Consider the following 27,263-nt stretch of genomic DNA (forward strand, 5'->3'; position numbering starts at 1 on the left):
GGAAGCCGGGGAAAGACCACTCCCTCCCACAAAATTACCGACCCATCAGTCTGCTGAGCGCACTCAGTAAGATCGTTGAGAAGGTAATACTAAAACGACTCACTAGGCACTGCATAACAAACGACACCCTGAGACCGGAGCAATTCGGCTTCAGGAATCACCACTCAACAACACAACAACTCCTCCGTGTCGTTGAATACATCACACATGGATACAACATGAACAAAGCAACTGGCGCGGTGTTCCTGGACATCGAGAAGGCTTTCGATCGTCTGTGACACAACGGCCTAATACGCAAACTTAGCGACGCAGGGTTCCCAGACGGGCTGGTGCGTCTCATACCTCACAGACAGGAGTTTCAACACTGACGTGCAGGGAAAACAATCAACACGACACGGTATAAACGCGGGAGTACCCCAAGGAAGCATCCTAGGGCCCCTACTGTTTAACCTGTACATAAACGATCTCCCAACCACACACAACACAACGATGGCAATCTACGCGGATGACACCGCCATCCTCGCGCAAGATTGGAAACCATCAAACATTACGTCACGATTACAGACTGCACTCAGAGCGGCTGAGCCTTGGCTGGAGAAATGGCGTGTTAAAGTAAACGTCGACAAGTGCGAAGCCGTTCTGTTCACAAGAAGACCGAAACATCTGCGCAAACATCGGCACTGCAGACCAATAACACTACATGCACGCCCAATACGTTTTTGCGAGAAAGTCAAATACCTTGGTGTCTGGCTGGACCGGAAACTACTCTGGGGGGACCACATACAACACATGACCAACAGAGCAAGCGCGAGGCTCAGACAACTCTACCCTATGCTCAACAGGCGTAGTACACTGAACAGGCGGGTGTCGAGGTCCCTATACATGACACTTATTCGACCCCTGTTGACGTATGCAGCCCCTGTCTGGGGATACGCGGCGCCCACACGTCTGCGCCGTATGCAGATCATACAAAACAAAGTACTCAAAATCATAAGCAATGCTCCACGATACACACGCATCGCGGATCTTCACCGGGAATACCGCCTTGAGACTCTCACGGAGGTAATCCATAAACTCGCCACGAGACTATACAGAAACTCTAGACACTCGCAGAACCCGTTTATTCTGAATCTGGGGAACTACGACCACAACCATAGATGGAAACATAACAGACCAAAAAAGATACTTGCTAGGACCCAACATCTATGGCCAAGTGCACGCAAACACAACGGTACAGGTGAGCCCCTGCCTATCAGCCACGACTACTGGATAACCAGCTGTAACACACCTGCCGAAGAACCGGCAACACGCAGGGAAGCCGTACCGTACACAACATGCAGACAAGCTACACCCACCCCTCACACAGTGAGATGATTTTTGGCCAATCACCCACTAATATATAACGAACCTTGATTGTTTCAGGACTGTTTCAGGAATGCAGCAGCAACAGCAGACCAGGACACATCGCCATCGCGTCACGGTATGATGCATGATACCCACACTAACAAACCCAACCTTGCATGAACTGTCGCAGCTAGTAAGCCACTACTGCTCTTACTACCCATCACACTGTCGCAGATGTTTTTTTCCCTCGGCACGAGCCTTGGCACTTTTTTTTCCTCTGCTCTTCAAATCGCTACCCTCATTCGCGTTTCGCCCACAATCTATCACCTGATGGACCGTGTTAATGCGTAATCTTAACCAAACGCACGGATAACATCACAGCCCAGCATCCTGTGATCCACTAATTAGATAACTAACAAGTTGACGGAGGTGACAGTCGAACTTTTGGTTTGGTCATCACCTTGGTGAGGGCGTGGAGGGACCCCATCTCTATTTAAAAAAAAAAAATCGTAATGTATCAGTAGATCGGAAGTTAACTACTCGGACACACAAGATACTGTGATAAGTTGTGAAGGTTTATGTTTTGCTGTTAGTAGCGACAGTATTTTATAGGTGTGAAACCTTTAACTCCGCCTGCAGTTTGTGTAGAGTGAAATGATTTACTCCACATTTGCTGTTGCCGGTCCCAAGCCCGGACAAAGGAGGAGGGTTGGCTTCTGAATGAAGCCATAAAAGAGTTACGGAAATGCGTACAGCTAGCCTGTAGTACTTTAGTTGTAATATTGTTTACATTCGATAATCCTTCATATCTTCAGCTTTCTAGCATAATGGAAGCGTGTGCAAATACAGTAACTGCCCCCGTTTCAGTAAAACTAGTGTAGTAAGTTATCTAATTCATCGGCGGTATTGACGAGAATCAAGCAGAAATGAGTCGAGATTTAAGATCTGAAACGTAAACGCGTTTGGGCGTAACTATTACTTTGCAGTGACACTTTTCGTGGTTGTGGCATTTGTATAACAGTGAAATATCAGTTCACGATATCATAACCTGCTTCCCTCCAAGTTTGTGACGGCAGCTCCTGTTGACATTCATCAGTATTATCAGAAACAGGTAGCGGCAGGTATTATTACTGAACTGTGCTAACGACAAACAAGTGCTGTGTTCTTGCTTTTAAAGGGACTTATTTTAGTGAGTCTTATCACACGTGTTAACTGTACGGATAAAAGATTGTAATGAGTTTACAAATTGCGAACAAATTACTGAAGAATGGGCACGTCTGGTAAATCAGTCCACTGAAAGTATGACTTAAAATTTCTAGTTCCGTAATAGAAAAGCTGTTAATTACTTTTGCGCGCTCTTGGGAATCATGACAAAGTACTCTACGAATTCATGTTTAGAATATGATTTCTAACCTCTTTGTTGCCGTGTGAGTATAGGTGCCTAAATTATACTTTCACCCACGTGATACAGAAAGAATTAGAAGTGTTACTTACTAGAGAAACTTTCAATAAACATTTAGCAATGGTAGTATTTCATAAATGTCTAAATCGACCTGCAGTTAATGTTGAGTGCAATAGGCTCTCCGTAATTCCGCAGATGCTTTGTTAGTTTGAGTGAGTTACGCGCTACTCGGTGCTGTTGATTTGCAAGTGTTAAGGTGTACCTTCCCCATCAAAACCTTTCATTACCGGATAAAATCCCAGTTGTACTCAATGCTTGAAACATAAGTAAACTGCCAGGAAATATGGCCTTACATCTGTACATAACCGGTTAGCATCATATCCGCAGTAGCTTAGATCACTGTTAATGATTCCTGTGTCAAATCAACAAACAGTGAAACAGAAAGAGCAAAATACATACGTCTAAATAACAAATGAAAAGCAGAAATCAGATTAGGCTAGAGCAAGGTGAGTGAGGATTACATTAAGAAGTTCAAAAATTAGTGTAAAGCAACCTGGACTTTGAGATTCATCTGGCTAGAAGTAACGGTATTAGCAAAAATATTTCCTGTGATGCTGGTGTCAAACACCAGATGATTTCAACACATTCCTCCTTAAGGTTGGTAAGGTGAATAACACTGCTGTAGCCATAAATATAACATCCATTACTGGAATCGTGTAAATCCCTACCTCCAAAATTTTGCTGTAGTTCCTGTCTTTAAATGGAAAGAGTTAAATGGAATCAATATTACAACTGAAATATGTGACAAGAAGACAGAAGATACTGTCAGTGAGAACATTCCAAATGCCTTTTTGCAGTATCATCATAGACTTTCACCAACTAACTTATTAAACAAAAAATGTCACATCTGTTACGGTGGTACCATAAAAAACTGGGCCGGTGTTACTCATACTTTGGGCTAATTTGACCCCCACGGCCATAATCTCTTCCTGAAAAATGGTCACATGGTATTGGGATGCAGTAAACTCAATGCATATCTCTAGAGTAGACATTCGGGAACATGAGGAACAAATAAACACTAAATTTTGAAGGTAAGGGCAAGGAATATAGAACTTCATTCAGAAAGTGATATTGTGTAGTAAATATACACATGTTGTATCTTTCGTCAGATGACTAATTAATTCAAAAATGTGCATGATTTTATTGACGTGGTAAACATATTACCTCAGCTGAATTGGACACAAATGACTTTCTCGCCTTGTAGCCTAATCCCGACAAAATGCAAAATTACACTCACCATATTCTTAACTTGACTGATGTGACAACCTACAGGAAGAAATTTGTGGGGTGCAGTAGCTGCTAACATATTTTATGATCAATATTGAATCCAGTTCAGGGAGTCGTCTAGATCATTCTTCAGACACTGTAAATACATACTGCCTTGTCTCCTCCATGGTAATGATATAATTTTTGCAGGAAAAAAGTTTAAAACTTTTTCTGACAAAAAGGCTGAAGTTACCTGCAAGGGGCCAGAATAATCCCAGGTTACGGTACTCGGAATCAAAAGACATTTATAGTCCCCCTGTTTTGTGATGTAAACATTTTTTACTATACTAGCACACCTGTTATGTTATCTTGTAAACCATATGTTTTTAATGCCTGTTTCCCTTTGTCCATAAAAATGACAGCCATAACCCCCATACACAAAAAAATGTGACATGTCTTGTAATAATAATAATAATTTCCGTCCAGTCTCTCTTGCATCTGCCCTTGCTAAAGTAGTGGAATATTGCATACAGCTCCAAATGAGTCAACATCTGTCTGTAAACAATGTTCTAAGTGCCTCACAGTATGGCTTCAGGGCCAAACTGTCAACAGTAAAATATTGTTTCATTTATACTATCATCATTTGGATTAAGATTATCTCTTAATACTATGCTTGTGAATCTTAGCAAAGCATTTGACTGACTAGGCCATAGAATTCTGTCAGAAAAAAATGGTACTGCTTTGGTTTTAGAGGCTCAGAACTATTTCTGATCAAATCCTACCTGAATTACAGAAAACAAATTGTGCAGTTCAGTAAGACGAGTTCAAATTTTTTAATGTCATGCTGGGAATGTTGCAGGGTTCTGTCTTCTCATATTTACTCTTCATAATATATGTAACTAACTTGCTCAGTATTATGTTGTGTAAATGTACTTTCTATATAAATAATGTCACTTTTTTAACAATGGGGAAAGACTTTGGAGCATTAAAGCAGAAAAGTAGCGATTATCTCAGAGCAGCCAGTAAGTGGTTCCAAATCGATTAATTGCATTACCATAAAATTTTTTTAACTATTGTCTTTAGCTTACGCAATGAAGATGATGGTGATGCCTGTGCTTCAACTAAACCCTTGACTCAAAATTGACATGGAAGAATTGTACCTATTATATATGTACTAAGTTAACACGTGTTACATAATGTTAGACAAACTAAGGTCTTTCAGTTTCTGTTGGTCCATAATAGGCAGGGGACATCGGCTGGTTAAGTAATTGTCAATGTCAATAATTCACCAACAGTTGTTTTATTGTGAATTATTTTTCAAGTGACGCAATTTTATAATGATTTAGTTCATGATATCCAGTGTTTGCGTCGGTATAGGACAAGTTCATTTATTTGGATAGATGCAGATGGGGTCTGAAGATGGCATAATGAAATGCCAAAACTGGTAGCATTAACAATAAAATATTGACATTGACAAAAACCAAGGTCTTGTGTTAATGATGAGCTATTATTCAGTGCACACTATGCATTTTTCCGCACTCACTTGACATAAGTGGTTTTGTTATAGGATGTTTCCCATGCAGCAAACAAAGTTCTCATTTGGCAATGAAAGGGAATCGTATGCATTTTTGTAATCAGAAATAAACACTCTGTATATCATATTTCATAAAAACTAAAAATACCAATAGTGATAGCCCTTTTTGTACTAAGTTGTCTAATAGATACAAAATAAAACCAACAGTCACAATGTATGACAACTTGTCTATAAACATATGACACACCTTACACAGCAGATCGCTATCACAGTTGCTAGACTAAGGAAACTGAAAATAATTACATATACATGGGGGGAAAACTATTTAACATGTTGCAAGTACCAGTACACAATGTGTTGCTGTGTGTTTAAAAATGTCACACAGAAATGGCTTAGAGAAAAGGCATCTTATACAGTAGAAGAGATAAAATTGTGTCCTAAAGATGATCATAAGTACTAACGTAGTTTCACGTAGATTAAATTTGTGTGTGTCAATACTGAATATATTATGTGCAATATGACAGACAATTTTATATCTTGATAGACAATGATGATCTAAAATATCACACTATGTATATTAGGTATGTTAAGTGTGTATTCAGACAAAAGATGACACTGATTGCACTTTCAATGTTTCAACAAGGATAATAAAGCAATGTTTGTTGTCATGAGTAAATCTGATAACCAAAACTCTTGCATATCATCTTCGGGTATCTAGGGATTCTTGCACCTACATGGCAATAGATATAACACCCTAACGGTATTTGTGGTTAATAACAAGAGCAAATTTATGATAAAGTTAGTGATTCGCAAATACAATACTCTCATTATAAATAATTCCTTTATAGCATATTGATATATCTCTAGCGTTCAAAATGTGTTTTGTATTCTGATGCAAAAGTCTACAACACAGTGCCAGTAGACAGCAGGAAGGAGAATAAATATTCCAAAATATTTAAAAATTAAGGAAAGAATACCAAATAAGCCACTCCTACAATTAGTCAAAATACTTAGACCACAAATGTAAATTCTGCATACTAGATAGATCCTGATTTGGCCAGTAGTCATATATAGACAATTGATAGTGGTCTGTGGAAAGTTACATAAATGATTTGTTTGAAGTATTACATAATAATAGCAGCTGAGTAGTATAAGAGCAGGAGCTATGGCTGTTTTTCAAAATAGCTGTTTTTCTTCTAGTAAACATATATTAATTAATCTAGAAGTAATGACCATAATTATCAGGTTTGAGTAGATTAGCACCAGTCATTTTTTTGGTGGTATACATTCCAGAATTAGTGAGAGTGGTTGTTTGTGTCTGTAAATTTATTTATTCATTCATCCAGGTATAATCATTCAGTGATATACCATTTGTCATTGTAATACAATGAATATAAATGACTCAAAATTTACATACACACAGAGAATGAGTATGTTTTATGAGGACAGGACGGGTGGACAGTCATGGCGTTGATAAAAGAACCAGCCTAGCATTTGCCTGAAGTAATTGAGGAAAACCTAAATGAGGATGGCTTGTCAGAGCAGGCTCCATCCTCTCAAATATAAGGTTGAATAAATGATTGCATTTTCAACAGTATCCTGAATGCAAGGGATGGGGAGAAGGTAGGAATATGAATGTTTAATGTCCATTGCCCTGTAAAGTCCCCTGGAAACTGGTGAAATCTTATGCTGATACCTAATTGCTTCACTTGCTACACATCAACATATTTCACTCGTTCTTATAGTGTGTTTTCACACTTGGATATGTTACTAATCACATGAGAGATGCATACATTAAAGTTAGTGGAAACATACATACCTTTTTGAATTATTCAGTAATAGAAGACTCTCTTTGCTAATAGTAAATAATTGCTCTTGCAATGGTCTTTTTTTCTTTTATGAACCACCCCCCACCCAGAGAGAAACAGTGATTGCTTATGGCTGGCACCCTGAAGACCACAGCAACATGTTTAAGTGGACAAGCCTTCAACTGCGACATACGTCACAATATAGTCATCCAAGCTCTAAGTGAAACAGTGAAAAGTGGTGCGAATATACAAAAGAACCCACATCAGGGCAGTGAAGGTAGCTCTAACAACCCTAATACGAGGGTTGGAACTTGAATACTGGCAACTATTTTTTACAGCCCATACAAAATAGATCCATGTTTCAAACTTTTACTGCCCTTCAAATCAGTCACCAGCATTGTGTATAATCCGTTGCCAGTGATGTGGAAGTCTTAGGATACTCATAGCATTGCCAGTTGTGTTGACAGTTCGACCAGCACAGTGTATTGCCTGATGTATTTGTAGCAGTAATGAAGTGAATGCCTTGAAGTGTTTCCTTCAGTTTAGAAATTGAGTTGAACATACGAGGGCTTAAGTGAGGGGAGAGCAGTAGGAGGTACAGCACTTAGCAGTCTCATCTGTCATACAAATCAGTAACAGCTTGCACTGTACACGCTTGGCCACTGTCCTGCAAAATGATGGTAAGGTCCTGCAGAAAGTGTCATCATTTCTGTCTCTATGCTGTTCATTTTTGGAACCCAACCTACGACCTGTTTAGAGACAGAAGAGATGACACATTCTGCAAGACCACACCATCATTTTGCAGGACAATGCTCAAGCACGTACAGTGCAAGCTATTACGGATTTGTTTGACTGATGGGGCTGCTAAGCGCTATACCACCTACTGCATTCCCCTTAATTAAGCCCTCATGAGTTCAACTCGATTTCTAAACTGAAGGAAACACTTCATGGCACTCGCTTCAGAACTGCTACAGATTCGTCGGGCAATAGACCGCGCCGCTCGAACTGTCAACACAACTGGCACTGCGAAGAGTATCCTGCAACTTCCAAATCGCTGGCAATGGGTTATACACAATGCTGGTGACTACTTTGAAGGTCAGTAAAACTTTGAAACACGTATCTGTTTTGTGCAAGCTGTAAGTAATTAGTTGCCACTATTAAAGTTCCAACCCTCGTATATTCCACTAAAATATCAGACATCTCAAAAATAAATTAGTGGTTTTATTTGTAAATATACATTATTCAGTTCTTGTTAATTGTACACAAGTTTTATGTCCTACTGAACACCATATGACAATTTAATTTGAGCAGCTGCAGCTTAATGGGTATAATTTAGCTACTTATTATTGTAGAACAAGTAGAGAGAAAGGTGGTGCTGTAATTGATATTGATAACAAAATTGTTTATAAACATTTGTATTTAAATAAATATTGTACAGATCAATATGGTAAAGTCATTGCCATTGCAAAATGACAAAAACAGCTACAGTTTCTTGGTAGGGAAGTTTTGTATTTTATTGAGTAACTTAGAATCTCTTTTGGCTAAACTTTTTTCGAAAACTAGAAATTTAATAGTTTCAGTTGATTTTAAGGTTAACTTGTTAACTGAGAACAACTGTAAGACTGATCTACAAAATTTAGCGAACTCTTTACAACATGGTACTATGGCTAATATCCCCATTAGAGTTACAGAACATTGCAAAATTCTTATTGACAGTATTTTCATTGAGAAGACAACAATGCAAGTATAAGCCAAGTCATAAATGTGCTTTCTGACCATGATGGTCAACTGCTTAAAGTCAACAGCATCAATTTGTGCAACAAAGTTTCCTATACCTATCAGTCCTTTAGATGTGTAAACACAAACTCTTTCTGCCTTTGATTACCATTTGTCACATATAGATTGAGATCCACTGTGTAGGATAACTAATGTAAATTTTAAATTTTCTTAAATGAATTTGTCTTTCTGTTTGAAGTGACTGTTTCAAAAAGAACTGTCAGGAAGAATGTTGAGGTTTCTGCCAGTAACCCAGGGATTACTGAAGGAATTGAAATTTCTTGCAGTAGTGAGAGGGTATTACATGCCTCATTTAGAGTATCAAATGATCCTCTTCAAAAAATTTATTGTAAATTGTACTGTAAAGCTTTAAAAAGTTTGGTAAACTAATGCAGAAGCTCATATATTACTGCAATTGATAACTAAGAACAAAATTTTAAAAAATGGAATGTCAGAAGCAGAGAGAGAGAGAGAGAGAGAGAGAGAGAGAAGCTATAATGATGACCGTGTAACAATTTCTAACATATTTAACAATTACTTGTTAACTGCAGCTCATGAGTTGTAAGGTTTCCTTAAATACAACCATGAATTTATTACGAAGAGGTTACCACAACATATATGACCCAACTTGTATAGCTCCAGCTGCTATTAATGAAAGTAAAAATAGAATAAGTGCTTTAAAAAACAAAAATACAACAGATTCCGAAAACACCTCATCGTAAGTTCTAATGCACTGTAGAGATTATATAAATGGCGGTCAGAAGGAATCTGAAAAGTTTGTAAGGGTGTTGCAGATTAAACTGTGCTGAGAAATAAATGTTGAAAAAAATTCTGTACATTGTGCTGTTTCTGAGTTAACTAGCATTGATATTACACAATCAGGCCATTAAACACATAAATTCAGCCAGGGTGCCAGATTATTTACTGTCAGTTCGCATTGTGTAGATTACAGTGTACGATATGCCAGTGGCTCGAGTTTGATCCTTACTACCTTCCCATGCCCAAGTTTTGTATCACTCTCTTCTTCAGCTATAGGAAACCAAACGAAGAACATGTCTGGTGACACTGTCTATGGTGGGCTGCTAGAATTTGTACACCGAAAGTCCAGATTGGCTAACTTCAGTGCTAATTGACTCAGAAACAGTGCAACATATCAATTTTTTTTCCTCATCAGTTATTTCTTAGCACATTCTACCATACAGCACCTTTACAAGTTTTTCACACACTTTCTGACTGCTCTGTAAGTCAAGTCCTGTGTCACATTTTCAGTCAATCTTTGCAGCAAGGTCTTATCCTAGAGAGACTAAAGTTTTCTATTGTGAAACCACTTTCTCACATATAAAGTTCTGTGAAAAGCCTTTCACTGTGTAGACTACAACATTTTCTTAATGTGGACTGATTTTTATGGCTCAAATGGTAGCATTGGGAAGTGGACTGAATCATATCTACACAATAGAAAGGAAAATCTGATTCTTGTTAGTCTTGATGACTGTCCTGTTTCATCTGACTAAGGCTCAGTAAACTGTGGACTCCCACAAGGTTCCATTTTGGAGATTTTACTGTTTCATATCTTCATGAATTATCTCCCACTTTGTGCAAACACTGAGATCAAATTAACTCTTTTTGCTGATGATACTACTATTCTGCATGAAAGCTCAGCAATCAGTGAACTAGAAAAGAAATGAAGTGTTGAAACTGTAGACATTTGACACTGGTTTCAGTCCAATGGATTAACTATAAATATTGGAAAAATTCAGTCTATGGAATTTCATGCATCTCACCAAGAAAATGAAGTAATCCACTTGAACTGTGATAACCAAAATGTGTTACATTCAAAGTTCTTGGGCAATGTAATTGATGGCAAACTAAACTGATCTGCGCATGTTCTAGACCATCACCTTATGCCTTGCTGTTGGTGACATAAATTCTATCAAAGGTGCTTATTTTGGCTATTTTCACTCTATCCTGTCATATGCTACAGTTTTTCGGGGGGTTATCAATGTTTAACCAAAAAACGTCTTTATAATCCAAAAGAGAGCAGTTAGAATCATGAGTGGTGTTTGGCCATGACATTCTTGCAGAATCCTGTTCCTTAAGTTCCAAATATTAAATGCCACACCTCAGTACTTATTTCCTTTGATGATTTTTTTTTTTGTAGATCTAATAGTGCATACCATGATCACAATGCAAGTTCTAAAACTGATTTACAAGGGGATATAAAAAATGATGTGTTGTACAACAAGGTGTTCATTATTCAGCCACAAAAATTTTCAATTCTCTTCCATCAGATTTGAAAGGCCACATTAAATCTTGCCTAGTTCTAAATCTAAATTATGAAAATACTCTATTGATAAATCCAGCTAATCTCTTGATGATTACCTGGTGATAAATCAATGATTGTTTCTGTAAATGTGGATTTTCTTTTGTGTTTATATTCTGAGACTTTCTGTTTATAATGTGTTAGCCATAACTTGTCTTTCCTGCTTCAGATGTTAAGCATATTTATATTCTTTTCATGTACCTAAAGTTATTTTCAGTATTTTATGTCAAAGTTACTTGAACTATACCTTGTTAAATTTACTTGAACCATACACTTATTCACCAGTTTGCTATATTTTTGTCATTGTAATATATTTATTGTACCTTTGTAAATATGTATTCAACACCATGTGGATTCATACAATTTGTAATAAAATAAATAACCAGTTTACCTGCATGCAGTTTGTATCAGCAATCACAGTTTTCAGATGATGGAAACAGCACTATGATAATAATATGTTAGTATCATCAACAGACATTACTGGCAGACCTCTTTGAATGTTTAGGAGCAGATTATTGCCAAATATAGTAAAAATAATTGGACCAAGTGGGAAAATTGAGGAATGTCTTGCCTTACAAATTACTCTTTAAATGCTTTCACCACATTTGAAGGCAATTAAAACTTTCTGGACTTCATGCAAAAGATGTTATCTGAACCAATAATTTTATTTTCCCCTAATTACATACAGCCATAGTTTCTCAAAAAGTAATCACACTTTACAAAATCGAACACCTTTATGAGATAAGGAATACATTTGTTGTATATTTTCATTTATTGAGTGTCCGTACTATAGACTAAACTTAAAATAGATCCAAAACCCCATTTATCAATATATTTTCCCAAACGTCAAAATGATAAAGGCTCAATAACCAATAAGCCAATAACTTTCCAGTAAACTCTTCAAGTCAGTGGTTGCTCTGCTGGCTTTTAGACTACTGGCAGTAGTTTATGCAGCTGGCTTGTATTGGAACGTAGCTCTTATTGAAACTGCCCTAGTGCAGAAAGTATTTGTCAAAAATCAACACTTTTAGGAAATTGCTAACAACAGTCGCATATATGCCTGAAACACATATAGTCTTGTAAAATGAACTTCCTAGTGTAGTATATTTTAAAGCAATCAGTGAAACACAGTATCTTCCTGTGAATTTCCAATACTTCTATTATAAGAAACAGCTTGAATTTTTATGTGTGTGTCTTTTCAGTGGCGTCATAAACAATAAATCCATTGTGCACTGAAATATTTAGTAGTCGTCTAAATATTTTCACATACCCTTTTCACATTTTTCATTTCTATGGGAACAGCATGTAGTTCCTGATTTCCTCCAAGTATCTCACTTCATGTTAAAGAGCTTAATGTGATTTAGTACAAATATCACTACACTTAGCTGGCAAAGTAATAAAGAAATGGTAGACCAATATATTTTTACGTGCAACATCGCAGCTGATGAGTATATGGTCAAGTTATTGCTAGTGCAGATGCTCAGTTTCCTTTTTGAAAGGCTATGACATGGTCACATCTGCTTCCTTGGTGACTTTAATATACTTGGTTGGATGGAGATAGACCTGTAGTTATTAAAATCACTACTCTCAAATATTTTAAAGCATTTTTGAAGGTTTGAAAATTTTAAGGAAATGATCTGTTAATCGAGAGTAGATTCTTATCTCTGACATGTTCAGCTGCATGATGTCAGACTTGTTTTAGAAGGTAACCAGCAATATTATCCCAATCACATGATTATTTGCTTTGTTTCTGTGTTATAAAACTGCAAATTTCACTAGGTGTGAGTGGATGAAAAAATGCTATTGTGGGAACAGCACCATGTCTGGGCAATGACTGGGTATGGAAGTACTGATAGAAGAAGAAAATTTATCACCAATATTTATTTAGTGATTGCTGAATAGTCCATATAATTGCTTATGATCAGAACTAACACCACCTTCATTGAAAATAAGCATTACTGAGTTAAAAGAGAATGTACAAATAATGATGGGAACAGTTTAATAGAAATTTGTGTGTCTGTAAAGAGACCTCTACACAAAGCTTACAGCTACCATCATCATACCTTAGCAATAGCAAATGCAAAGCCAAATTTTTAAATTTTGCATTTTAGAAATCATTCACCCAAGATAATTGTACAAATATAGCATTGTTTGACCGCTGCACAGACTCCCATGTGGAGGAGGTAGGAATAAGCATTGCTGGTGCAGAGAAGCAACTGAAAGAATTGGAAGCAATTGCTTTCCAGGCCATGATGGAATCCCAGTTCAGTTTTATAAGGATTATTCTACTGAGCTTGAATTTATAATGAATATATGGCCCTGCGCAAAGTTACAAGTGACTGGAAAAAAGGTGCAGGTGACTCCTGTGTATAAGAAGGGCAGAAGAATGGACTTGCAAAATTACAGGTCAATGTCTTTACCATCAGTTTTCTGCAGAATCCTTTAAAATAGTCTCACTTCAAATATAACAAATTTGTGTCCACAAATCAGCATGGTTTAAGAGAACACTGCCCATGTGAAGTTCAGTTTGCCCTTTCTTCACATGAGATCGTGCAAACAGTGAATGAAGGGCAACAGGTTGATTCCATAGTCCTAGATTTCTGTAAAGCATTTGATATGGTGCCACATTGCCAACTTAATGAAGGTACAAGCACACAGAATAGGTTGCCAGGTGAGTGAGTGGTTCAAATACTTCTTAAGTAACCGAGCCCAGTATGTTGTCCTCGACAGCAAGTGTACAAAGATATCGTTAGGAGTGCCCCAGAGAAGTGTGATAGGACCACTGTTATTTTCTATATACATAAATTATCAGGTGGTCAGGGTAATAGCAGTCTGTGGCAGTTTACTGATGATGCTGTGGCATATGGGAAGGTGTCATTGTTGAGCGACTGTATGAGGATACAAGATGACGTATACAAAATTTCTAGTTGGAGTTAACAATGACAGCTAGCTCTAAATGCATAAAAATAAAAGCTGATGCAGACAAGTAGGAAAAACAAACCCATAATATTCAAATACAGAATCAGCGTTGTGCTGCTTGACATGGTCACATCAATTCAGTATCGAGTTGTAATGTTGCAAAGTAAAATGAAATGGGATGAGCATGTAATTATTGTAGAAGGGAAGGCAAATGGTCGATTTTGGTTTATTGGGAAAATTTTAGGAAAGTGTGGTTCATCTGTAAAGGAGACCACATATAGAACATTAGTGCAACCCATTGTTGAGTACTGTTTGAGTTTTTGGGATCTGCACCAGGTCTGATTAAAGGAAGACATTAAAGCAATTCAGTAGCAGGCTGCTAGATTTGTAACCAGTATATCTGAACAACATATGAGCATAACATTCTTTTTGTGGAACACAGAAAATTTACAGAACTGGCATTTGAAGCTGACTGCAGAACAGTTTTCTGCCACCAGTTTACATTTTACAGAAGGACCATTGAGATGAACTAAGGGGGGTGTAGATGTAACTCTTGTCTTTCTTATCAGCTGTCCCATTACTGATTTTTTGCTTGAGTTAATTATAAACTGTCAATTGCACATATTCTTGGCTTCACTATGAACTTGTTCAGATTTTTTTTTTCTTAGATAGTTTGAAATAGTTACTGAGTAACTTGGTGTCAGTATGTAAGACAACTGTAAGTGTATAATTAGTCTTCCATTTCCACAAGAGGTGAATATTCCTCATGTCAGTCATTTGTTACTACAAATTTTGCATGTGTTTGGTTTACATATAAATTAGATTGTAAATGTTACACCATAAGATTTCTACATAATACTCAAATTCATCTAGCTCACTGTCAACATCACTAGCAAACCAGACACTGAGCCAGCATTATGGAGCATGTGAGTGAAAGTGGCTAAATTGTTTTTATTGCTTAGCAATCTTTTGTATATGAGTAAATATTGGAAAGTATCTGAGTGCTTGGTTAAAACTTTTTTTGTGGTAATGCTCAATATCAAACAGTTATGATATGATGTACCATTATAAATGTTTTTTATTCTGTATCGACATACACTACACTACACTATTCACATACTGTCATTGAAAAATTAGACCATCAGTTACAGAAGTGCTAGATGTTCTTGAATGTTTGTTGTTCATTTTTCCATTTTATATCATTTTAACCTACTATATTCATTATTTATTGCTGAACAGCAGATTTCTTTAAAATCTATGTTACAGCCTTGGGGTTTTTGGACTGTAGAGTTGTACCAATGTGTCTATTTTTTTAAAAGTATTGTAATGCAACCAATAGGATTACACCGAGAAAAAAGAAAAACTTGCACCAGCCCAAAGGCAGATTGCTCGAAAGCAACTTTTGTCATATATGCTTAAAAAGAGAAAACTTTTCCAGTAAATGTTGCACCAGAGTGATGAAAGCAAGAAAATCTTTTTCAGCTTTGCTATCTGACATTCCAACATACCTAATTAACACACTCAATGAATGCAGCATACAGTGTGGACCGAATCAGCAGTGAGAGAAAATGTTTTGATTTCCTGTAATTTCTCTAGAATACCTCGCAGAATCTTACCCTGTATTATTTCTGTAGAAGACAAGTAAGAGAGCATCTCTTTCCTTCCATTACCACAATTGGCTAAGTGAGAACCCAAGAAAGAATCATCTTTTGTGTTCACATAAAATTCCCAGGTAGTTGATATTTTGAGTGTGAAAGAGTTTAGCAGCACAAAAAATTGTCCTTCTCTTATAATTTATTCACCAATAATCCAAACATTCTTTAATATTCCACCATATCTATCTGCAGGTGTTTTCTTGATGCAGAGAGAGAAAGGAGAAGTACAGGAGGTTTCACGTACAACACATGGGGAAGCCCACAGCTTGCATGGCAGATTTGCCAGCTGTTGTTCCCTGCATTTGCTCAAGATTGCTGTCCATGCTTCCTAGAGTGTTTCACATACACTGCATGCACTGAGTCTGGGGCTTCCCATGCTCATGTCACTGGGCCCATCCCTCAGACAGTAACACTGTGCGTGATCATCTTATACTGTGAGATTGCGTGTATTTTTTTGTCAAGTTTCCATTCGCTATGGTATACAGGAAGGATCAGCACATGTTTCTTTGTTGGATTATGCAAAAACAGCATCTTATGTGGATTATTGTCTTGAATTCATAGAAAAATTTCCCTGTTCCTAATGATAGAACAATACATAGATTAGTGAAGAAATTTCAAGAGATTGGATCCATGTCAGACAAACCAAAGTCTACAGAACCCAGTGTTGTAACTAATTTTGAATTACATGAGGTTGGAGATGCCTTGGAAGGAAGTCCAAGATAATCATTGTGCCATTTAGTGTTTCAGACTGTTGGATCTGCTTACAGAGTTGTACACAAACTCAAACTTGAAACATACAAAATAACAGTAGTGCATCGACTGACTAACTCAGATACTGCTGTTTGAAGTCATTATTGCAACTGGCTGCTACAGTCTGTGTTTGATAGGGAGGTTGATCCTTAAATGCTCTTTTTTCTGATGAAGTATGGCTGCATTTGTCAGGGTATGTAAATTTGTAGAACAGTTGATGTCAGAGTTCCAAAAATCCTCATCAGTTACATTAACAGCCTCTTGCAACTATACAGACAGAATAATATTGAATCTGACGTTCTCTCTGCTGATCCCCAGTGCATTAATAATTGATGAATGGTAAATGGAGAAGATGAAACTTGTTTCTTCCACCAAAGAATTGTTCATTCAGCAGCTCATGAGCCCCCACCTGCATCAGCACTAATAATAAACTCTAAAACCAGAAAAATGCTCTTTATAGGGTCTCCGCAATGAGTGGTTGGATTTCTTTAGCATAGAAACATTGCAGTCCAGGGGCCATCCAGAACTTCTGTCACATTAACCCTAATGGAAGTAAATACTTTAGGATTAAAGGAGACCACTCACTGAAAAGAGGAACTGTTGAGTTGTTGTTAGGCAAACACAAACTAAAGAAAACTTGTTAGCTTTTGGAGTTATAGGTATGTGTGACAGGCATGTAATTTGTAATTGTTGGAGTCAGTGAGGAGCAGCACACACTGAAGGAAATATATGGATGTGAATTGGGAGGGGCTGGCAGGATGAAGGAAGGGGAAACTTTTGGATGAACATTGAGATGACAGTGGGTTACCTCAGACTGACACCAATACATTATGGGAGTGGAAGATTTCTTGTAAGCAACTCCCATCTGCGTAGTTACTTTTTATGTCAGTGTGACTACCAACCAGCTGTCCACCAGGATGAATGGCCACTGCCAAACTGTTTCCAAGAACAAATTGCCCCTTAACCCCCCCGCCTTAGTAGGAAAAGATGCAGCTGAGCCATCTGAATCCTTCCCTCTAAGATATCCGAACTATTTCTATGATCTATGGGCTACTGGGCCACGCATAGCTCTGCCAGTCCACCTCTTCAGCTATCAAAACACGTGCCGAGCTCAGCCCTGCCTCCTCATAATGTCACAACAGGATGCACACACATGGTCGCATCTATTTTTAAAGTTTCTTGTAATCATTTCTAGGATGTACCGTGTCACTCTGTATGATGTAGAAACAGGAATGTGGTGTGCAGTCAGCGCAAGCCAAATTACTGAACCAATCATTTTCAATGAAACTATAACTTCTGATAGATATGTGAACAATATATTGCATCCTTTCTTAGAGAACTGACACCTAATGAAAAGACCCACAGTTATTTCATGCAGGACAGTGCAAGACTACACACCAAAAATGCTTGTATGACAGTAATATGATGTGGTGTTGTTGATAGGGTAATTGTCTGGCATCCTCATTCCCCAGATCTAAATCTGTGTATTTTTTATCTTCAGGAAATGTTAAAAGGTATGGTACATGTGAACAATACATGTACATTTGAACAGTTAGAAGAGAAAATTTGTCAAACATTTGGTAATGTGTTCAGATGTTGCCAGGTTGCTCTTGTCATAGAGGGACACCATTTTGAGCATCTGCTATAAATAAAGGTAAGATTAATTTAGTGAGATTGCATCATTGTTTACACTCAACTTAGTGGAAGTTTGCGCAGCCGTCTTTCTGCAGATGCAGGGAGCAACAGCCACTAAATCTGCCATGTGAGCTGCAGGTTCCCCCAGGTGTCATACTTGAGGAACCTGTATATTTCACACTTAACATCTTGTAAAATGTAGTGCTTTCAGTGATGTAATTTCTGATTGCAGAGAACACCAGTACAGAACTAACTACTGTTAATTCTCAGCTTCAAGCTGACCTGGGATAGTATGTGTGGAAATAATTCAGTTATGCTGAACCTGCAGTGTAATGAATATGTTGGGACAGTTGAAAATTTGTGCTAAACTCTTACTCAAACCTGTATTTCTTGCTTCTTGTTTGAAGTCACCTTAATATCATAGGTGCTTACACAGAGTATGTGGGAATGGCACTACTAGGGCAACAGTGGTGACAGGGGACCACAGCATACCATGTCGTGAGTGATATACAGGGTGTACATAAAGTCCGGGAACACATTCAGTTATTTATTGCACAAGAACCAAACATTGTACAGATATCATACATATGTCATTTTGAAAAGAAACCCTGAAAGTTTTTTCTTCCATGTGTACCACCACAGTGTAGTTTAGTAACTTGCCAATAGTCAGCACTAGTCACAAACATGGCAAGTTCAGGTGCGGAGTGAGCTTTCTGTGTGTTGGGAGTTCAACAAAAACAAGTGTGCTACAGCTGTTCGACAGATGTTTAGAACCAAGTATGGTAAGAAGCCACTAACAAGGAAGGCTATTTACCACTGGCACAACAAATTAGTTACGATGGGTTGCTAGCGCCTGGCAAAGAGAAGCAGATGTCCCAGTGTAAGTGAAGTGAATGTGGAGTGCATACAAGACACATTCATAAGGAGTCCAACGAAATCAGTGCATTGTGCATCCTGTGAACTCAAAATGGCTTCAATGACAGTGTGGAAAGCCCTGCAACAGAAGGTGTCTATGAAAGTTTGTGGGTACCTGAACACGAAGCTGCCACATCTATGGATCGGCCATGCTACAGAAGGGGACAGCTGTTTTTTGAAATGGCCTCCCCCATCACCAGATCTAGCTCCATGTGATTTTTTTCTGTGGGGACACATTAAAGATCTGGTGTATGTACCACCTCTACCATGTGATGTAGCAGGGCTCTGGGAGAGAATACAGGAAGCGACTTCCACAGCCGACAATGCCATGCTGGGGTAGGTACGGTAAGAATTCGATAACCACATTGACATCTGCCAGGTCACTCATGGTTAGCATATCAAATGTTTGTAAAAAAAAACTTTCATAGATTCTCTTCAAAATGCAATATGTATGATATCAGTACAATGTTTAGTCCTTGTGCCATAAATAACTGAAAGTGTTCCCAGACTTTACATACACCCTGTATATTAAATGATCTAAATATAATAAAATGAAAGTTAGTGCCAGACAGCATGCTCATATAGCATAATGTTTAGGCTTACAGGTTGTGAAAAGCAGGAAATGTAGATTTGAGTAGTGGTCTCCAACAAGCTTTCATTTAACACAACGTATTCATTACACAGTGAGCATAGCATATATGAAAGGTATCTACTGATCCCCCTTCATGCCACTGCATATGTACTTTTATCCCCACTGCATTACTAATTTCATTTCATTTATTTGATGTGTATTGCTTGTGACAGAGTCAGTACTTGGTACTAGAACTAAGAAATTACAGGTGAAACATTAGTTAGCATAAAAGTTTGAGTCAGGCCTGAAAGTATACACAGATTTCCTGTTAAGCTGACTTCTGGCCAAAAAGCCAAAAATAATGGTTGAGTCTCAATCTACATACCTCAAATTTTCAGTTAGCACAGCTTATCCAATGAAGAACTTTTTATTTGACTCAGTCTTAAAGACAACCTGTTTACAGTTTTTGGCTCTATTTCTGCCAGTGAAACATCAGTTACTGTACAGAAAAACTGATTCTTGGGTAACAACTACAACTATATGTGCAAAGTGAGACACACTAAAGATCTACAGAATTTTAATTTTCATCAGTTGTTGAGAGAAAGACATCAACAATGCAGTGAAAATCTTTTTAGAATACTTGAACTACGTTTATACATACTATACTGTGACACAGAGGCTCAACCATTTTGTACTGAGTAATGGATGACATATTGTAAATTGCTAAAAGTAGGGGTATTCCATCAAAACCTAAAGCCAGCAGATGTGCATGTAAACAACAGACTTATAAAATTTGAAGAAAATTTTCAGACTATTGTAAAAAGTATACAAAATAATAAAGTTCTGAAAAATATACAGCTGTTGCAAAAATTCATAACTTTCATATATTTAATGCACAAGTTTTATGTATAAAATAGGAAATAGAAAAGGAAAAAATATTTAAGAAGTAGGATTATGGCAAATGGAGTTACTCCATCTTGCTGTGTTTCATGGTCCTCTATCGAATTATACAATAGATACTGCAAATATAGCAACCTTGATACTGCAACATAAAAAATTACACAAAGACATTCAGCACAGTCAAGCCATAATAAAAATTATGACAGATCATTATTTTCACACTGTTTTTGAAAAAACAAAAGAAAATGTAACACACACACACACACACACACACACACACACACACACACTCCTCCCTCCATCCTCCTCCTCCTCCTCCTCCTCCTCCTCCTCCCCACCCCACCAAGAAGAATGTAATAATTCCATTCCCAATAAAGCAGGTGCTGCAAGTCTCCACATAAAATAACACATGACAACATCTTGACAACAAGTGTATTTCATTATTTCACAAAACAGTAGTTCACAGTCGATACAATATCAAGCATAGCCATGTGGCAAGACAGATACAGAACAGTTATAGTTAGTGTCGTAGACAGTACGATGAGAGAGGGCAGACAAAGCGATCACCAGGTGGCAATTGCGTATATAGACAGCATGTCACAGGTGGTGCTGGGAGGCAAGTGCACAGACACTGTGCATGGGCACTCACCCATGGTGTCTCCCCCTGGTGACCATGCTTCGCAGTAGTGGACACGGAATAACTGGCGCGTCTATGAGCCAGTCACATGATGATGGCCAATGTCGGAGGTGTCAGCAAGTGCCTGACATCTAAGTAGTAGCCCAGTGAGTTACCCAGATAGGTGTGAATATTGCCAAACTATCAGTTTAATAAGTTGTGGTTGTAAAATACTATTATGAATTATTTACAGAAGAATGGGACAACTGTCCTCAAGGAAGATGAGTTTGGATTCTGGAGAAATGTAGGAACAAGCAAGGCAACATTGACCCTGTGGCTTATCTTAGAAGACAGATTAAGTTACAGCAAACCTCCATTTATAGCTTTTGTAGATTTGAAGAAAGCTTTTGACAATATTGACTGGAAAGCGCTCTTTGAAATTTGTGAGGTAGCAGGGGTAAAATAAAGTGAGTTAAAGGGTATATACAGGGTGTTTCAAAAATGACCGGTATATTTGAAATGGCAATACAAACTAAACGAGCAGCGATAGAAATTCACCGTTTGTTGCAATATGCTTGGGACAACAGTACATTTTCAGGCAGACAAACTTTCGAAATTACAGTAGTTACAATTGTCAACAACAGATGGCGCTGCGGTCTGGGAAACTTTATAGTACGATATTTTCCACATATCCACCATGCGTAGCAATTATATGGCGTAGTCTCTTAATGAAATTACCCGAAACCTTTGGCAACGTGTCTGGCAGAATGGCTTCACATGCAGATGAGATGTACTGCTTCAGCTGTTCAATTGTTTCTGGATTCTGGCGGTACACCTGGTCTTTCAAGTGTCCGGCGAATAGGGAGGCCAATCCATGCCGCCTCCTGTATGTTTAGGATAGCCCAAAGCAATCACATGATCATCGAAATATTCATTCAGGAAATTAAAGACATTGCCGTGCGATGTGGCCGGGCACCATCTTGCATAAACCACGAGGTGTTCGCAGTGTCGTCTAAGGCAGTTTGTACCGCCACAAATTCACGAAGAATGTCCAGATAGCGTGATGCAGTAATCGTTTTGGATCTGAAAAATGGGCCAATGATTCCTTTGGAAGAAATGGCGGCCCAGACCAGTACTTTTTGAGGATGCAGGGATGATGGGACTGCAACATGGGGCTTTTCGGTTCCCCATATGCACCAGTTCTGTTTATTGACGAAGCCGTCCAGGTAAAAATAAGCTTCGTCAGTAAACCAAATGCTGCCCACATGCATATTGCCGTCATCAATCCTGTGCACTATATCGTTAGCAAATGTCTCTCGTGCAGCAATGGTAGCGGCGCTGAGGGGTTGCCGCGTTTTATATTTTGTATGGATAGAGGTGTAAACTCTGGCGCATGAGACAACACGTGGACGTTGGTGTCATTTGGACCACAGCTGCAACACGGCGAACAGAATCACGAAGCCGCTGTTGGATCACCTGCAGCACTAGCTGCGCGTTGCCCTCTGTGGTTGCCGTACGTGGTCGCCCTACCTTTCCAGCACTTTCATCCGTCACGTTCCCAGTCCGTTGAAATTTTTCAAACAGATCCTTTATTGTATTGCTTTTCGGTCCTTTGGTTACATTAAACCTCCGTTGAAAACTTCGTCTTGTTGCAACAACACTGGAATTCCAACACCAGGAAAATCCTCTGTTCTAAGGAATAAACCATGTTGTCCACAGCACACTTGCACGTTGTGAACAGCACACGCTTACAGCAGAAAGACGACATACAGACTGGCGCACCCACAGACTGCGTTGTCTTCTATATCTTTCACATCACTTGCAGCGCCATCTGTTGTTGAAAATTGTAACTACTGTAATTTCGAAAGTTTGTCCGCCTGAAAATGTACTGTTGTCCCAAGCATATTGCAACAAACGGTGTATTTCTATCGCTGCTCATTTAGTTTTTATTGCCGTTTCAATTATACCGGTCATTTTTGAAACACTCTTTATAACTTTTACAGGAACAAGATGGCAGTTAGAAAAGTCAAGAGGCATGAAAGGGAAGAATTATGAATACATATGCGTACATAATAGTAAAGTAAAATAAACTGATTTCAATTAACTATAATACATTTATTAAGCACATCAGAAATAAAGTACACAACAGGAAAAATTCTAAGAGCTCTTGTCAATACCTTATGATATAATATAGTTAAGTGTAAACCCTGTTGAATACCAACTGGCTACATAATTATACAAAACATATCAACATAATTGTACAAAATGTAAACACAGCACATAACAGCGCAATAAACTAAGGAAAATTTGTTAAATGCTAATATCCTCCACAGGCATCTCAAAGAATTCTTTAACATGGTAAAATGTGTGATCTGATATCCAGCTGTACCACATAAGTTTAAACATTTTTAGATCCATAGGCCGAATATAGACTGGTCATCTGTTGAAAACTTTGATTGGGTGCACTTTGTGAGAATTTCCAGTTCTTTTCTTCCTGTGCCTTGGTGTATCTAAATTAGCCTTAGCTCTGGTGTTGTGTGTGTTCTGAGCCTGGAAAAGTGAGGACAACAGTGTTCCATATGACCTGTTATATACATTATGCACAGGACTTTTTTGTATTTTTAAAATATTCTTGTTGTTAGGGGTTGTTTTCATACAACCAGACCATATGACATATCTGACTGGAATAGTCTGAAGTACGTCACCCTAAGGTAATCCAAGCTCTCTAAATCCTTAAGCTTCAAAATGAAGTACGACACTCAAGATATTGTTTCGCATGTGTGATTGATATGTTTCTTCTGGCAGAGATTGGAATTAGTGTTAATATCTTAAAGTCTTACTGACTTATTTTCTACTTCATATGACTTCCCCATTAAGAGTTACAGGATTTTGTTGGGGTAACAGAGGGGTTTAGCTGCAAACCAGTCCAAGGCCATATCAAGAGTTTATTTTGTTACCTTATTCAAATCTGAAATTCTCTGATGTGTGAGTAGTGTTCCATTGTCAACAAAAATTTTGACAGATTTAGCTATGTTATTAGGCAAATCATTGAGTTCTGTAAAGAAGAAGAACAGTGCGAGAATAGATCTTTGTGGAACACACATGTTGATTTACATTTAGGAGGAATTTACATTCCTGACTGAGGCAACTTTTTTTCTTTTACTTAAATAAGAATGCATCACAGCTAATGTGCTCCCACACACATCATAAAACTCCAGCTTCTTTAGTGGTATGTCAACATGAATGCAATTGAATGCTTTACTTGGATCACATAATAGGAGTGATACCATGTTTTTGTCTTCAAGAGCTGTTAAAGTTTGAACCACATTTTCCAAAAGGACCACTGTTGTGTTTCATCCCTTGCAACAACCAAACTGGTTGTTACAGAGAAAACTGTGTTTTTTTAAGTTGCTGCTTATTTGCATGTGTAGCAGTGCCTCAAATACTTCTGAAAATACTGGCACAATTGAGACTGCCCTGTAGCTTTGGGGAAGTTATTTATCCCCTTTTTAAAAACTAGGCTAACTTTTGCCACCTTGAGTGATTCTGGAAGTACACCAAATTCTAAACATTTATTAAAAATCAAAGCAAATGGTGTAGAGACTGAGTGTATTTCTTTTTTAATGATGTTGTTCAACAGCCAGTAGTAGCTGTTCTTTTAGAATTTTAAAATTTGGTCACATCTTTTATAATATGTGCAGATGTGATAGTAGTACACTGAAATACCTGGTCACCTGTCAGTAGAGCTCCAGTCAGATCCACTGCTGAGAAATTTGTTTGCTTTAATATTGTTTCCTGTTTCTTTAAATGAGTTTAAAAAGCAATGATTTAATTACTCAGGATCAAGTGAAGTTGCTTGTGTACATTTGGGTGTGTCCCCTTCTTTTATTATTTGACATGCTGCCTTGCATTTATTCGGAGCCCTTTCTATATACACTGAAGAGCCAAAGAAACTGGTACACAGGCCTAATGTCATGTAGGACCCCCACGAGCACACAGAAGTGCTACAACAAAACATGACAGGGACTAGACTAATGTCTTAAGCAGTACTTGAAGGAATTGACACAGTGGATCCTACAGGACTGTCCATAAATCCGTAAGAGTATGAGGGGGTGGAGATCTCTTCTCAACAGCATGTTGCAAGGAATCCCAGATGTGCTCAATAATGTTCATGTCTGGGGCATTTGGTGGCCAGCAGAAGTGTCTAAATTCAGAGGAGTGCTCCTGGAGTCACTCTGTAACAATTCTGGATGTCTAGGGTGTTGCACTGTCCTGCTATAATTGTCCAAGTCTGTTGGATCCACAATACACATGAATGGAGGCAGGTGGTCAGACAGCATGCTTACATACGTATCACCTGTCACAGTCATATCCAGATGTATCCACTCCAGCTGCAGTTCTATTTCTCTTCTGTGTTGTAAATATCAGATCCCTTTCAGTTCTATTCACAGATGATATTTCCATCTTAGGTGAAAAAGGGGATTCGGAAAAAAATTCTCAACTCTGTGATCATTACCCTCGTCAGTGCCTTAGAAACTGAGTTTCAGGTAAACGGGTTGATCTAAAAATATCAGAAAATCAAATGGTGCAATTAAAAACCAGTCAAAATGTGAGCAGATTAAGATTGTTTACAACAATCAAGATATAGAAGAAGTTGACTCAGTCAAATTCTTAGGTTTAAATGTGGATAAAAATTTGAGCTGACAGGCACACAAGAGTACCTGGAAAACAAATTTGCAATGCAAATATTATCAACTGCAACTGATATGGATGCACAAAAAGCAGCATATACAAGCTACTTTGGATCCATTATGGGGTATTGTTTATTATTATTATTATTATTATTATTACTTTTTTTTAACACATCAAACATTGTGCAGATACTACAAATACGGAAAAAAATCGTTCAAGACATTTGCACTGTAAAACACACAGAACCAACTTGTCCAATGTTTAGAAAACAAGATATTAATGCTGCCATCCCTATATGAGATGATAATCTTTCTGTACACCAGACATGAATTATTTGATGGAAAGCATTCACATGATACAAGAAACAAAATTTTATGCTCTCCACCTACTGCTGCAAACTGTATGCCCAGGGGTCTCAATACATGAGAATGAAAATTTATAATAAATTAAAGGGGAGCAAGTTCATGCACAAGAATTTACGTCCTCTTAAAAGAAAGCTACACTGAAGAGCCCAAGAAACTGGTACACCTGCCTAATATCGTGTAGGGCCACAACATGACATAGCAGGCCCTCAACTAATGTCTGAAGTAGTGCTGGAGGGAGCTGACACCATGAATCCTGTGGAACTGTCCACAAATCCCTAAGAGATCTCTTTTGAATAGCACATTGTAAGGCATCCCAGATATGCTCAATAATGTTTGTGTCTGAGGAGTTTAGTGGCCAGTGGAAGTCTTTAAACTCAGAAGAGTGTTTCTGGAGCCACACTAGCATTTATGGACGTGTGGGGTGACACATTGTCCCGCTGGAACCGCCCAAGTCCGTCGGAATGCACAATGGACATGAATGGAGCAGGTGATCACACAGGATGAATTCGTACGTGTCACCTGTCAGTCATATCTAGATGTATGAGGGTCCCATATCACACCAACTGCACACTCCCCACACCATTACAGGGCCTCCACTACCTTGAACAGTCTGTGATGGCACGCAGGGTCCATGGATTCATGAGATTGTCTCCATACCCATGTATGTCCATCCGCTTAATACAATTTGAAACGAGACTCGTCTGGCCAGGCAACATGTTTCCAGTCATTAATAGTCCAAAGTCTGTGGTGATGGGCCCAGGCAAGGTGTAAAGCTTTGTGTCGTGCAGTCATCAA

General features: G+C 38.2%; 1 long non-coding RNA gene across 2 annotated transcripts in view; it reads left to right on the forward strand.

Annotated features, from left to right (window-relative positions):
* Positions 1-2,650: 2,650 nt before the first annotated feature.
* The window catches only part of LOC126298431 (uncharacterized), an 87,283-nt gene continuing 62,670 nt past the window's right edge, over positions 2,651-27,263 (forward strand). For both annotated transcript variants that reach the window (XR_007552605.1, XR_007552606.1), the window contains exon 1: positions 2,651-3,252. This is a non-coding gene — a long non-coding RNA (uncharacterized LOC126298431). The remainder of the gene's footprint in view (positions 3,253-27,263) is intronic.

The sequence above is a fragment of the Schistocerca gregaria genome, chromosome X (genome assembly GCF_023897955.1).
Source record: "Schistocerca gregaria isolate iqSchGreg1 chromosome X, iqSchGreg1.2, whole genome shotgun sequence".
NCBI classification, from domain to species: Eukaryota; Metazoa; Arthropoda; class Insecta; order Orthoptera; family Acrididae; genus Schistocerca; species Schistocerca gregaria.